Raw genomic sequence first — 13,054 nt, 5'->3', positions numbered from 1 at the left:
ATAATACAATAGTAAACTTCCATTTTAATGAGTAATGTTCTCATTATAGTACTTCGTAAAGATATGACTCTGTTCAACTACATGCTTTCCACTAAGTGTTACATTGTGTAAGTTCCACCAATCCAGGTGCTCTTTCTTATATGTCCTCTATATGTATGTGGCCCATGTCTCGGAAGACTCAATCTACTACCAGAACAAGTGAGCCTCGAAACTGTACCTATAGTGCTGTTGTAATGCTGTTTTTCTGCATTTGACTCATTCTATGCAAATGCTGCAAAGACCAAACATCAACTAACTGTGGGTAGAAAAAGAAAATAAACATTTTAAAAGACTAAAATAACTAACTGTCAATTTCTACATTTCTGTTTCCAGTCAAGTTAGTTTCTGATTTGCCTACATAGTTTTCACTATATTCTAATTGTAAGGATTTTTATATTTGGTTTAATCAATTGCTTAGAATTTGTTTTGCACTTTATTTCATGAATATGGGTGGTTGGTTTTAATTGAGATAATTAAAAGTATCATACCAACATATATATATAATTATGTAGGCCTATTTCTGTTCTTTCTTGGTGTTTGGTATTTCTTTTTCTTCATCTTCTTTCCCATTCAGTTTCTGATTATCTTGGTCACTGCTTCCATACAACTAAAATTAAACAGTAATAATATGAATGTGTTCTCAGCAAATTAAATGTTATCTCATATATGTACATTGAAAAAAAATTATTAATTATCAACTAAACTTACTATTAAACTAAACAATAACTAATTAATCATCTGCATCTACTATCATCAAAGCAAGTAAACATTACAGGTTGATCAACTACATTTATTGTGTTTAAATCAACTAAACATTTCAAATCAAATAAGTAATCCCTGATACATCAACTACCTATGTTGTGTTTAAACCAACTAAACAATTACTAATTATCAACTACACTAAAAAAAACTAAACTATTGATGTTTAATAAACTATGTTTAAATTAAACAATTACCAATTATCTATTTATCAGCTACACCTACTAATTATCATCAAATTAACTAAACAACTACTGATTATTAAACTACATTTATTATGATTAAATCAACTGAAATTACTAATTATCAACTACATTATTAAATATCAAATAAACTAACCTATTGCTGTTTAATCAACTAAGTCTATTGTGTTTAAATCTACTAAACAATTAATAATTATCAACTACACCTATCATCAAATCAATTAAACAATAATACTTATCAACTATATCTACTATCACCAAATCAACTAAACAACTACTGCTTAATAAACTAAATGTATTAGGTTTAAATAAACAATGACCAATTATCAACTATACCTATTATAAAGTAAACAATTATTGAATAATCAACTACATTTATTATGTTTATATTTAAACCAACTAAACTAAACTGCATTCCTCTGTTTATATTTGTCCTACAACCAATAAATCAAACTACATTGTGTTTAATTTTATCCTAAAGCAACCCACTAAACTGAACTGCATTCCTCTGTTCATATTTGTCCTACAACAATAGATCAAACTACTTTTTTGTGTTTAATTTTATCCTAAAGCAACCAACTAAACTGAACTGCATTCCTCTGTTTATATTTGTCCTACAACCAATAGATCAAACTACATTGTTGTGTTTAATTTTATCCTAAAGCAACCAACTAAACTGAACTGCATTCATCTGTTTATATTTGTCCTACAACAACAGATCAAACTACATTGTTGTGTTTAATTTTATCCTAAAGCAACCAACTAAACTGAACTGCATTCATCTGTTTATATTTGTCTTACAACTAATAGATCAAACTACATTGTTGTGTTTAATTTTGTCCTACAACAATTAACTAAACTGAACTGCATTCCTCTGTTTATATTTGTCCTACAACCAATAAATCAAACTACATTGTTGTGTTTAATTTTGTCCTAAAACAACCAACTGAACTGCATTCCTCTGTTTATATTTGTCCTACAACCAATAGATCAAACTACATTGTTGTGTTTAATTTTTTCCTACAACAATTACCTAAACTGAATTGCATTCATCTATTTATATTTGTCTTACAACCAATAGATCAAACTACTTTGTTGTGTTTAATTTTGTCCTAAAGCAACCAACTAAACTAAACTAAACTGCATTCCTCTGTTTAATTTTGGTATAAATCAACCAACTAAACTGAACTGTATTGCTGTCTACATTTGTCTCACAATCAACTAAACTAAACTTTAATTCCTCTGTTTAATTTTGGCATAAATCAACTAACCAAACTGCACTGCATTCCTCTGTTTAATTTTGGTATAAATCAACCAACTAAACTGAACTGTATTGCTGTCTACATTTGTCCCACAATCAACTAAACTAAACTTTAATTCCTTTGTTTAATTTTGGCATAAATCAACTAACTAAACTGCACTGCATTCCTCTGTTTAATTTTGGTATAAATCAACTAACCAAACTGCACTGCATTCCTCTGTTTAATTTTGGTATAAATCAACCAACTAAACTGAACTGTATTGCTGTCTACATTTGTCCCACAATCAACTAAACTAAACTTTAATTCCTTTGTTTAATTTTGGCATAAATCAACTAACTAAACTGCACTGCATTCCTCTGTTTAATTTTGGTATAAATCAACCAACTAAACTGAACTGTATTGCTGTCTACATTTGTCCCACAATCAACTAAACTAAACTTTAAATCCTCTGTTTAATTTTGGCATAAATCAACTACTAAACTGAACTGCATTCCTCTGTTTATATTTGTCCTACAACTAATAGATCAAACTACATTGTTGTGTTTAATTTTGTCCTACAACAATTACCTAAACTGAACTGTATTCCTCTGTTTATTGTCCTACAACCAATAAATCAAACTACATTTTGTGTTTAATTTTGTCCTACAACAATTACCTAAACTGAACTGTATTCCTCTGTTTATTGTCCTACAACCAATAAATCAAACTACATTGTTGTGTTTAATTTTGTCCTACAACAATTACCTAAACTGAACTGTATTCCTCTGTTTATTGTCCTACAACCAATAAATCAAACTACATTGTTGTGTTTAATTTTGTCATAAAACAACCAACTAAACTGACCTGTATTGCTGTCTACATTTGTCCTACAATCAACTAAACTAAACTTTAATTCCTCTGTTTAATTTTGGTATAAATCAACCAACTAAACTGTATTGCTGTCTACATTTGTCCTACAATCAACTAAACTAAACTTTAATTCCTCTGTTTAATTTTGGTATAAATCAACAAACTAAACTGCACTGCATTCCTCTGTTTAATTTTGCCTTAAAACAACACTGACTAATTATCAACCAATTATCACAATTAATAATTATCAACTACACTTTCTATCATCAAATCAATTAAACAATTACTGATTAATCGACCCCATTTATTGTGTTTAAATCAAATGAAAAATTGATAATTATCAACTACATTTATTGTGTTGATAAGATGATCAGCTACATCTACTATCTAAACAAGTAAACACTTATTAACTAATAAACTACATTTAAAAAGTTTAAATCAACTAAACAGTTACTAATTCCTACATCTGCTATTATCAAATAAACTAAACACTGACTAATTATCAACCATATCTACTATCATAAAATCAAGTGAATAATTCCTGAATATTAAACTACATTAATTGTGTTTAAATAAACTAAACACTGACTAATTATCAACCATATCTACTATCATAAAATCAAGTGAATAATTCCTGAATATTAAACTACATTTATTGTGTTTAAATAAACTAAACACTGACTAATTATCAACCATATCTACTATCATAAAATCAAGTGAATAATTCCTGAATATTAAACTACATTTATTGTGTTTAAATAAACTAAACACTGACTAATTATCAACCATATCTACTATCATAAAATCAAGTGAATAATTCCTGAATATTAAACTACATTTATTGTGTTTAAATAAACTAAACACTGACTAATTATCAACCATATCTACTATCATAAAATCAAGTGAATAATTCCTGAATATTAAACTACATTTATTGTGTTTAAATAAACTAAACACTGACTAATTATCAACCATATCTACTATCATAAAATCAAGTGAATAATTCCTGAATATTAAACTACATTTATTGTGTTTAAATAAACTAAACACTGACTAATTATCAACCATATCTACTATCATAAAATCAAGTGAATAATTCCTGAATATTAAACTACATTTATTGTGTTTAAATCAACTAAACAATGACTGATTATCAACTACACCTACTATCATAAAATGAACTAAACAATTACTAAGTAATCAACTACATTTATTATGTTTATATCAACTAAATAATTACGGATTAAATTACATTTATTGTGACTAAATCAACTAAACAATTACTGATTATCACCTAAATTTATTGTTATTAAGACAACTAAACAATTACTAATTAAATTACATTTATTCTGATTAAATGAACTAAACAATTACTAAATAATCAACTACATTAATTTTGTTGAAATATACAAAATACCTAATAATTCTCAACTACACTTTCTATCATCAAATCAACTAAACAACTACTAATTAATCAATCAAGTACATCTATTGTGTTTAAATAACTAAATATTTACTGAATAATAAACTACATTTATTGTGATTAAATCAACTAAAGAATGACTGATAAATTAACTACATTTTCTATCATCAAATCAACTAAACAATAACTAAATAATAAACTACATCTATTGTGTTTAAATAAACTAAACACTTAACAATTCTCAACTACACCTACTATTTTTAAATCAACTAAGCAATTCCTGATAAATCAACAACATTTATGTTTAAGTCATCCACATGTATTGTGTTGATAAGTTGATCAGCTACACCTACTATCATCTAAACAAGTAAACAGTTATTAACTAATAAACTAGAGTTAATAAGTTTAAATCAACTAAACAATGACTAATTCTCAATTACACCTACTATCATCAAATTGATTAAACTACAATTGTTGTGTTTAAATCAACTAAACATTTACTAATTATCAACTACATCTACTTTCATAGAATCAAGTAAATACTTACTAATTGATCAACTACATTTATTGTGTGTAAATCAACTAAATAATTACTGATTAAATTACATTTATTCTGATTAAATCAACTAAACAACTACTGATTAAACTACATTTTTTGTGTTTAACTCAACTAAACAATTCTAACTAATAATTACACATACTATCATCAAATCAACTAAAATTACTGAATTATCAACTATATTTTGTGTTTAAATAACTAAATATTTACTGAATAATAAACTACATTTACTCCTAATTGTGTCCTATAATAACTGTACCCCTACACATGTCTAACTACTTGAATGTCCTGTATTATTGGGTTGTTCAATAGATGATTTCTCAACCAATTATACTGTTAGATTTGTCTACAATATGTACTCTTAATTGTGCTCTATAATAACTGTACCCCTACACATGTCTATCTACTTGAATGTCCTGTATTATTGGGTTGTTCAATAGATGATTTCTCAACAATTTATTCTGTTAGATTTGTCTACAATATGTACTCTTAATTTGTGTTCTATAATAACTGTACCCCTACACATGTCTAACTACTTGAATGTCCTGTATTATTGGGTTGTTCAATAGATGATTTCTCAACCAATTATACTTTCAGATTTGTCTAAAATATTTACTCCTAATTGTGTCCTATAATAACTGTACCCCTACACATGTCTAACTACTTGAATGTCCTGTATTATTGGGTTGTTTAATAGATTATGTCTCAACAATTTATTCTGTTAGATTTGTCTAAAATATGTACTCCTAATTGTTCTCTATAATAACTGTACCCCTACACATGTCTAACTGCTTGAATGTCCTGTATTATTGGGTTGTTCAATAGATGATTTCTCAACAATTTATTCTGTTAGATTTGTCTAAAATATGTACTCCTAATTGTGTTCTATAATAACTGTACCCCTACACATGTCTAACTACTTGAATGTCCTGTATTATTGGGTTGTTTAATAGATGATTTCTCAACCAATTATACTTTCAGATTTGTCTAAAATATTTACTCCTAATTGTGTCCTATAATAAATGTACCCCTACACATGTCTAACTACTTGAATGTCCTGTATTATTGGGTTGTTCAATAGATGATTTCTAAACCAATTATACTTTCAGATTTGTCTAAAATATTTACTCCTAATTGTGTCCTATAATAACTGTACCCCTACACATGTCTAACTACTTGAATGTCCTGTATTATTGGGTTGTTCAATAGATGATTTCTCAACCAATTATACTGTTAGATTTGTCTACAATATGTACTCTTAATTGTGCTCTATAATAACTGTACCCCTACACATGTCTATCTACTTGAATGTCCTGTATTATTGGGTTGTTCAATAGATGATTTCTCAACAATTTATTCTGTTAGATTTGTCTAAAATATTTACTCCTAATTGTGCTCTATAATAAATGTACCCCTACACATGTCTAACTACTTGAATGTCCTGTATTATTGGGTTGTTTAATAGATGATTTCTCAACCAATTATACTTTCAGATTTGTCTACAATATGTACTCCTAATTGTGTTCTATAATAACTGTACCCCTACACATATCTAACTACTTGAATGTCCTGTATTATTGGGTTGTTCAATAGATGATTTCTCAACCAATTTATTCTGTTAGATTTGTCTACAATATGTACTCTTAATTTGTGTTCTATAATAACTGTACCCCTACACATGTCTATCTACTTGAATGTCCTGTATTATTGGGTTGTTTAATAGATGATTTCTAAACCAATTATACTTTCAGATTTGTCTACAATATGTACTCCTAATTGTGTTCTATAATAACTGTACCCCTACACATATCTAACTACTTGAATGTCCTGTATTATTGGGTTGTTCAATAGATGATTTCTCAACCAATTTATTCTGTTAGATTTGTCTACAATATGTACTCTTAATTTGTGTTCTATAATAACTGTACCCCTACACATGTCTATCTACTTGAATGTCCTGTATTATTGGGTTGTTCAATAGATGATTTCTCAACAATTTATTCTGTTAGATTTGTCTACAATATGTACTCTTAATTTGTGTTCTATAATAACTGTACCCCTACACATGTCTAACTACTTGAATGTCCTGTATTATTGGGTTGTTCAATAGATGATTTCTCAACAATTTATTCTGTTAGATTTGTCTAAAATATGTACTCCTAATTGTGTTCTATAATAACTGTACCCCTACACATGTCTATCTACTTGAATGTCCTGTATTATTGGGTTGTTCAATAGATGATTTCTCAACAATTTATTCTGTTAGATTTGTCTACAATATGTACTCTTAATTTGTGTTCTATAATAACTGTACCCCTACACATGTCTAACTACTTGAATGTCCTGTATTATTGGGTTGTTCAATAGATGATTTCTCAACAATTTATTCTGTTAGATTTGTCTAAAATATGTACTCCTAATTGTGTTCTATAATAACTGTACCCCTACACATGTCTAACTACTTGAATGTCCTGTATTATTGGGTTGTTTAATAGATGATTTCTAAACCAATTATACTTTCAGATTTGTCTAAAATATTTACTCCTAATTGTGTTCTATAATAACTGTACCCCTACACATGTCTAACTACTTGAATGTCCTGTATTATTGGGTTGTTTAATAGATAATTTCTCAACAATTTATTCTGTTAGATTTGTCTAAAATATGTACTCCTAATTATGTTCTATAATAACTGTACTCCTACACATGTCTAACTACTTGAATGTCCTGTATTGTTGAGTTGTTCAATAGATGATTTCTCAAAAATTTATTCAGTTAGATTTGTCTAAAATATGTAATCCTAATTGTGTTCTATAATAACTGTACCTCTACACATGTCGAACTACTTGAATGTCCTGTATTGTTGAGTTGTTCAATAGATGATTTCTCAACCTATTATACTTTCAGATTTGTCTAAAATATGTACTCTTAATTGTGTTCTATAATAACTGTACCCCTACATTTGTTACCCCTAGTTTAATGTTGTGTCAATATATTATTTATCAATATATTATGTCCTACAACTAACTAAACTAAACTGCATTCTTGTGTTTATTTGTTCCTAAGGTAATTAACTAAACTGAACTGCTGTGTCTGCATTTGTCCTACAACCAAATAAACTAAACTACATTGTTGTGTCTACATTTGTCCTACAACAATTAACCAAACTAAACTCTGTTCACTTTTGTTCCACAACCAACTAAACTGCATTGCTGTGTTTAAATTTGTCCTACAGTACAATCAACTAAACTAAACTAAATTGATGTTTTTAATTGTTTAACTAAATAATCAACTACATTAATTGTGTTTAAAATCTGCTAAACAATTACTGATTATAAACTACATATACTATCATTAAATCAACTAAACAATTCCTAATAAACCAACTACATTTATTGTGTTTTTTAATCATCTAAAAAATTAGTAATTATCAACTACATCTACTCTCATAAAACCAAGTAAATAATTACTGATTGATCAACTACATTCATTGTGTTTAATTCAACTAAAGAATGACAATTATCAACTACACCTACTATCATAAAAATTAACTATATTTATTGTGTTTAAATCAACTAAACTATCCTAACTATCAACTACACCTACTATCATTAAACTAACTAAAGAATGACTAACATCAACTACACCTACTATCATTAAACTAACTAAAGAATGACTATTATCAACTACACCTACTATCATTAAACTAACTAAAGAATGAATATTATCAACTACACCTACTATCATTAAACTAACTACATTTATTGTGTACATCAGTTATATGGTGGTTTATTATTAGTTTAAATAAAAGTAACATGTTAGTAAATTAAAAAACATAAAACTCGAAAAATCATATAGTTAATCAATTACCTGAAGAATTATGTGGAGGATGATTGAAACCACAGCAGAAACTGAAAGTATATAAAATAAAAAAAAAACAAAAATCAATTATTATTCAATAATCAAATCCAGTTTTGGGTTTACAATAATTCCACAACAATTGCCCCAGATTTTTCCATAACAATTATATTTCTCATTTTATTTTAACTGTAAGACATCTGTTACTCTTTTGAGTAGGGTTAAATTATACATTGTGGCATTGACTTGGGTGCTCTATTATTTAATAATAATATGATAGACTTTAAAAATGGGTTAATGTTCATTTTATAATAATTAAACTATTACAGTAATTGCTATAATATAATACTAGTCTTATATTGAACCATCTTCTCTTGTTTCCCCTTCATTTTATCTTCCCTCATCTTGTTATTTGGTATCTTCCTCTTCTAAAATCATATTATCAATTATCTTCTTCACGCTCTAAGAAGACAAAACATGTAGTTAGAGCTAACACAGATATAAACTGAGTAATAAGAGATAAAATGTAACACAGATAAAAGTAGTGTTCTCAAATAATTACATTAATAATTGTCAACTAAACAATTATTGATTAAACTACATTTATTATGTTTAAATCAACTAAACAATAACTAAATAATCCACTAGATGTATTGTGATTAAATCAACACCTGCTAAGTTACACCTACTATCAAGTAAACACTTACTAATTATTAAACTACATTTATTATGATTAAATCATCTAAACAAATACTAATAATAAATTACACCTACTATCATTAAATAAACTAAACAGTCCCTGACTAATCAACTAAATGTATTGTGTTTATATCAACTAAACAATTACTGATTACTACATTTGTTGTGTTTAAATTAACTAAACATTTAACATTCATCAACTACACTTACTATCATAAAATCAACTAAACAATTACTGATTACTACATTTGTTGTGTTTAAATTAACTAAACATTTAACATTCATCAACTACACTTACTATCATAAAATCAACTAAACAATTACTGATTAAACTAAATTTGTTGTGTTTAAATCAACTAAACAATCTTAACTATTAACTACACCTACTATTACCAAACCAAGTAAACAATTACTAAATTATCTATGTTTAAATAACTAAATATTTACTGAATAATAAACTACATTTCTTGTGATTAAATCAACTAATCAATGACTGATAAATTAACTACACTTACTATCATCAAATCAACTAAACAATAACTAAATAAGCAACTACATTAATTGTGTTGAAATATACTAAATACCTAATAATTCTCAACTACACTTTCTATCATCAAATCAACTAAACAATTACCAATTAATCAATCAACTACATCTATTGTGTTTAAATAACTAAATATTTACTGAATAATAAACTACATTTATTGTGATTAAATCAACTAAAGAATGACTGATAAATTAACTACATTTTCTATCATCAAATCAACTAAACAATAACTAAATAATAAACTACATCTATTGTGTTTAAATAAACTAAACACTTAACAATTCTCAACTACACCTACTATTTTTAAATCAACTAAGCAATTCCTGATAAATCAACAACATTTATGTTTAAGTCATCCACATGTATTGTGTTGATAAGTTGATCAGCTACACCTACTATCATCTAAACAAGTAAACAGTTATTAACTAATAAACTACAGTTAATAAGTTTAAATCAACTAAACAATGACTAATTCTCAACTACACTTACTATCCTCAAATCAATTAAACAATAACTAAATAAGCAACTCATTTATTGTGTTTAAATCAACTAAACATTTACTGATTAATTTACAATTGTTGTGTTTAAATCAACTAAACATTTACTAATTATCAACTACATCTACTTTCATAGAATCAAGTAGATACTTACTAATTGATCAACTATATTTGTTGTGATTAAATCAACTAAACAATTACTGATTAAACTACATTTAACTACATTTGTTGTGTTTAAATCAACTAAACAATCCTAACTATTAACTACAAATACTATAAATCAAGTCAACTAAACAATTACTGAATTATCAAAAATATATTGTGTTTAAATAACTATTTTACTGAATAATAAACTACATTTATTTTGAACTACACCTACTAGCATCAAATCAACTAAACAATTACTGATTAAACTACATTTAATAAGTTGAAATCAACTAAACAGTTAGTAATTTTCAACTACACCTACTAAACAATAACTAAATAATCAACTATTTTTTTTATGATTGATCAGCTACATTCATTCATTCTGTTTAAATCAACTAAAGAATGACTATTATCAACTACACCTACTATCATTAAACTAACTACATCTATTGTATGCATCAGTTATATGGTGGTTTATTAGTAGTTTAAATAAAAGTAACATATTAGTAAAGCAAAAAACATTAAATTTAAAAAATCATAAAGTTAATTAATTACCTGAAGAATTTTGTGAAGTGGCGGTTGATTGAAACCACAGCAGAAACTGAAAGTATATAAAAAAAAACAACAACAAAATCAATTGATATTCAATAATCAAATCCAGTTTTGGGTTTACAATAATTCCACAAAAATTGCCCCAGATTTCCTCATAACAAATCTTTCTCATTTTATTTTAACTGTAAGACATCCGTTACTCTTTTGAAAAAAAATGGGTAGGTTATATTATATATTGTGGCATTGCCTTGAGTGCTCTGTTATTTAATATTAATCTTATAGATGGGTTAATAAATGGGTTAATGTTCATTTTATAATAATTAAACTATACAGTAATTGCTATAATATAATACTAGTCTTATATTTAACCATCTTCTCTTGTTTCCCCTTCATTTTATCTTCCCTCATCTTGTTATTTGGTATCTTCCTCTTCTAAAATCATATCAATTATCCTTCTTCACACACTAATAAGACAAAATATGCAGTTAGAGCTAACAGAGATATAATAAAAGAGAGATAGAGAGAAGATGTAACACAGATAAAAGTACAACTACTTGAATGTTGTGTTCTCAACTGATTACATTAATCATTGTTTACTAATACCTATACTTTTCAGTTAGCATGTCTGCTGTTTTTGAGTTCATGATCAAGGATAGGCTTACATATAGAAATATATTAATCCATGATTTTAACAATTGCTATGGGCATAAAGTCAATTATAATAAGTAAATGATTTACCTTTTTAATTAAAAGAACAGAGTATTGTTACTGTTGCTTCCTAATTGGTATTCCTCATGGTTTTACATTTCCCTTCAATTATAATTACACTTGTCACTGTTCTATTCTAAGAAAGAAAATGTTATGCATTATAAACACAACTAAACTTAGATGATATTCAATAGTCTGATTTAACATTGTTTTCATTAAACATGGATGATGAAATAAAATTAATTTATGTTATAGAGAAACAATTAAGTCGAATAAGGTGACATGTTTTAGAAGAAGTAGCATTTGAAATAATAAATAGAACATTGTGTTAGCGGTGATGTAATGTATTTTTCTAATGTTGGGAAAGAATAAAACATATTTTGATATAATGGATATCAATTTTGTATATTATTAGTATAGTTAGTAGTGACAAATGCACCAATAAAAACATATCCAGTTACCAGTATTCACTCCTTGTTCACTGCATGCACACATAACTTGATGAAAAACAGTGTTACTAAAGAAATTGCTGGATAAACTACATAAGAATAAAACTAGAAAAAAAACTTGTTAAATTATGAAATTGCTATGATATAGATTAAAGTTCATTTGGTTTATATTTTGTAGTATGATGATTCTGTTTGTTTTTTAATAGTAAAAAAAAAATTCAGTAATCATATTTAATAAAAGTAAATATTCTCAATACAATAAATTTAAAATTACCATACTAAATTCTGGTATTGTTTCTGAAGAGGCATCAATTTATCTGAAAGACAAGAAATGAAGTTTAGAGAGATATTGCTAATACTAGGCCTAGTAGTATATTGGATAAATAAAAAACATGAAGAATACACTCAACCAGCCTGAATGTCTAAAATAATAATATTAACCAAAAACACTACAGTAATATAATAATAAATTATTTGCTTTATAAATAACACTATGTAAGAAT

General features: G+C 26.7%; 1 long non-coding RNA gene across 1 annotated transcript; it reads right to left on the bottom strand.

Annotated features, from left to right (window-relative positions):
• Nucleotides 1-566: 566 nt before the first annotated feature.
• On the bottom strand, nucleotides 567-12,603 carry LOC144845562 (uncharacterized). Its single transcript, XR_013612568.1, has 5 exons — nucleotides 12,564-12,603; nucleotides 12,133-12,238; nucleotides 11,764-11,858; nucleotides 11,398-11,443; nucleotides 567-646 (listed from the first exon to the last, which is right to left on the bottom strand). It is a non-coding gene; the product is annotated as an uncharacterized LOC144845562 (long non-coding RNA).
• Between the last annotated feature and the right edge of the window lie 451 nt (nucleotides 12,604-13,054).

Source organism: Antedon bifida, chromosome 6, assembly GCF_963402885.1.
Source record: "Antedon bifida chromosome 6, ecAntBifi1.1, whole genome shotgun sequence".
Lineage (NCBI taxonomy): Eukaryota > Metazoa > Echinodermata > Crinoidea > Comatulida > Antedonidae > Antedon > Antedon bifida.
The sequence above is the reverse complement of the archived record's forward strand: the minus strand, read 5'-3'. Positions and strand labels throughout refer to the sequence as shown.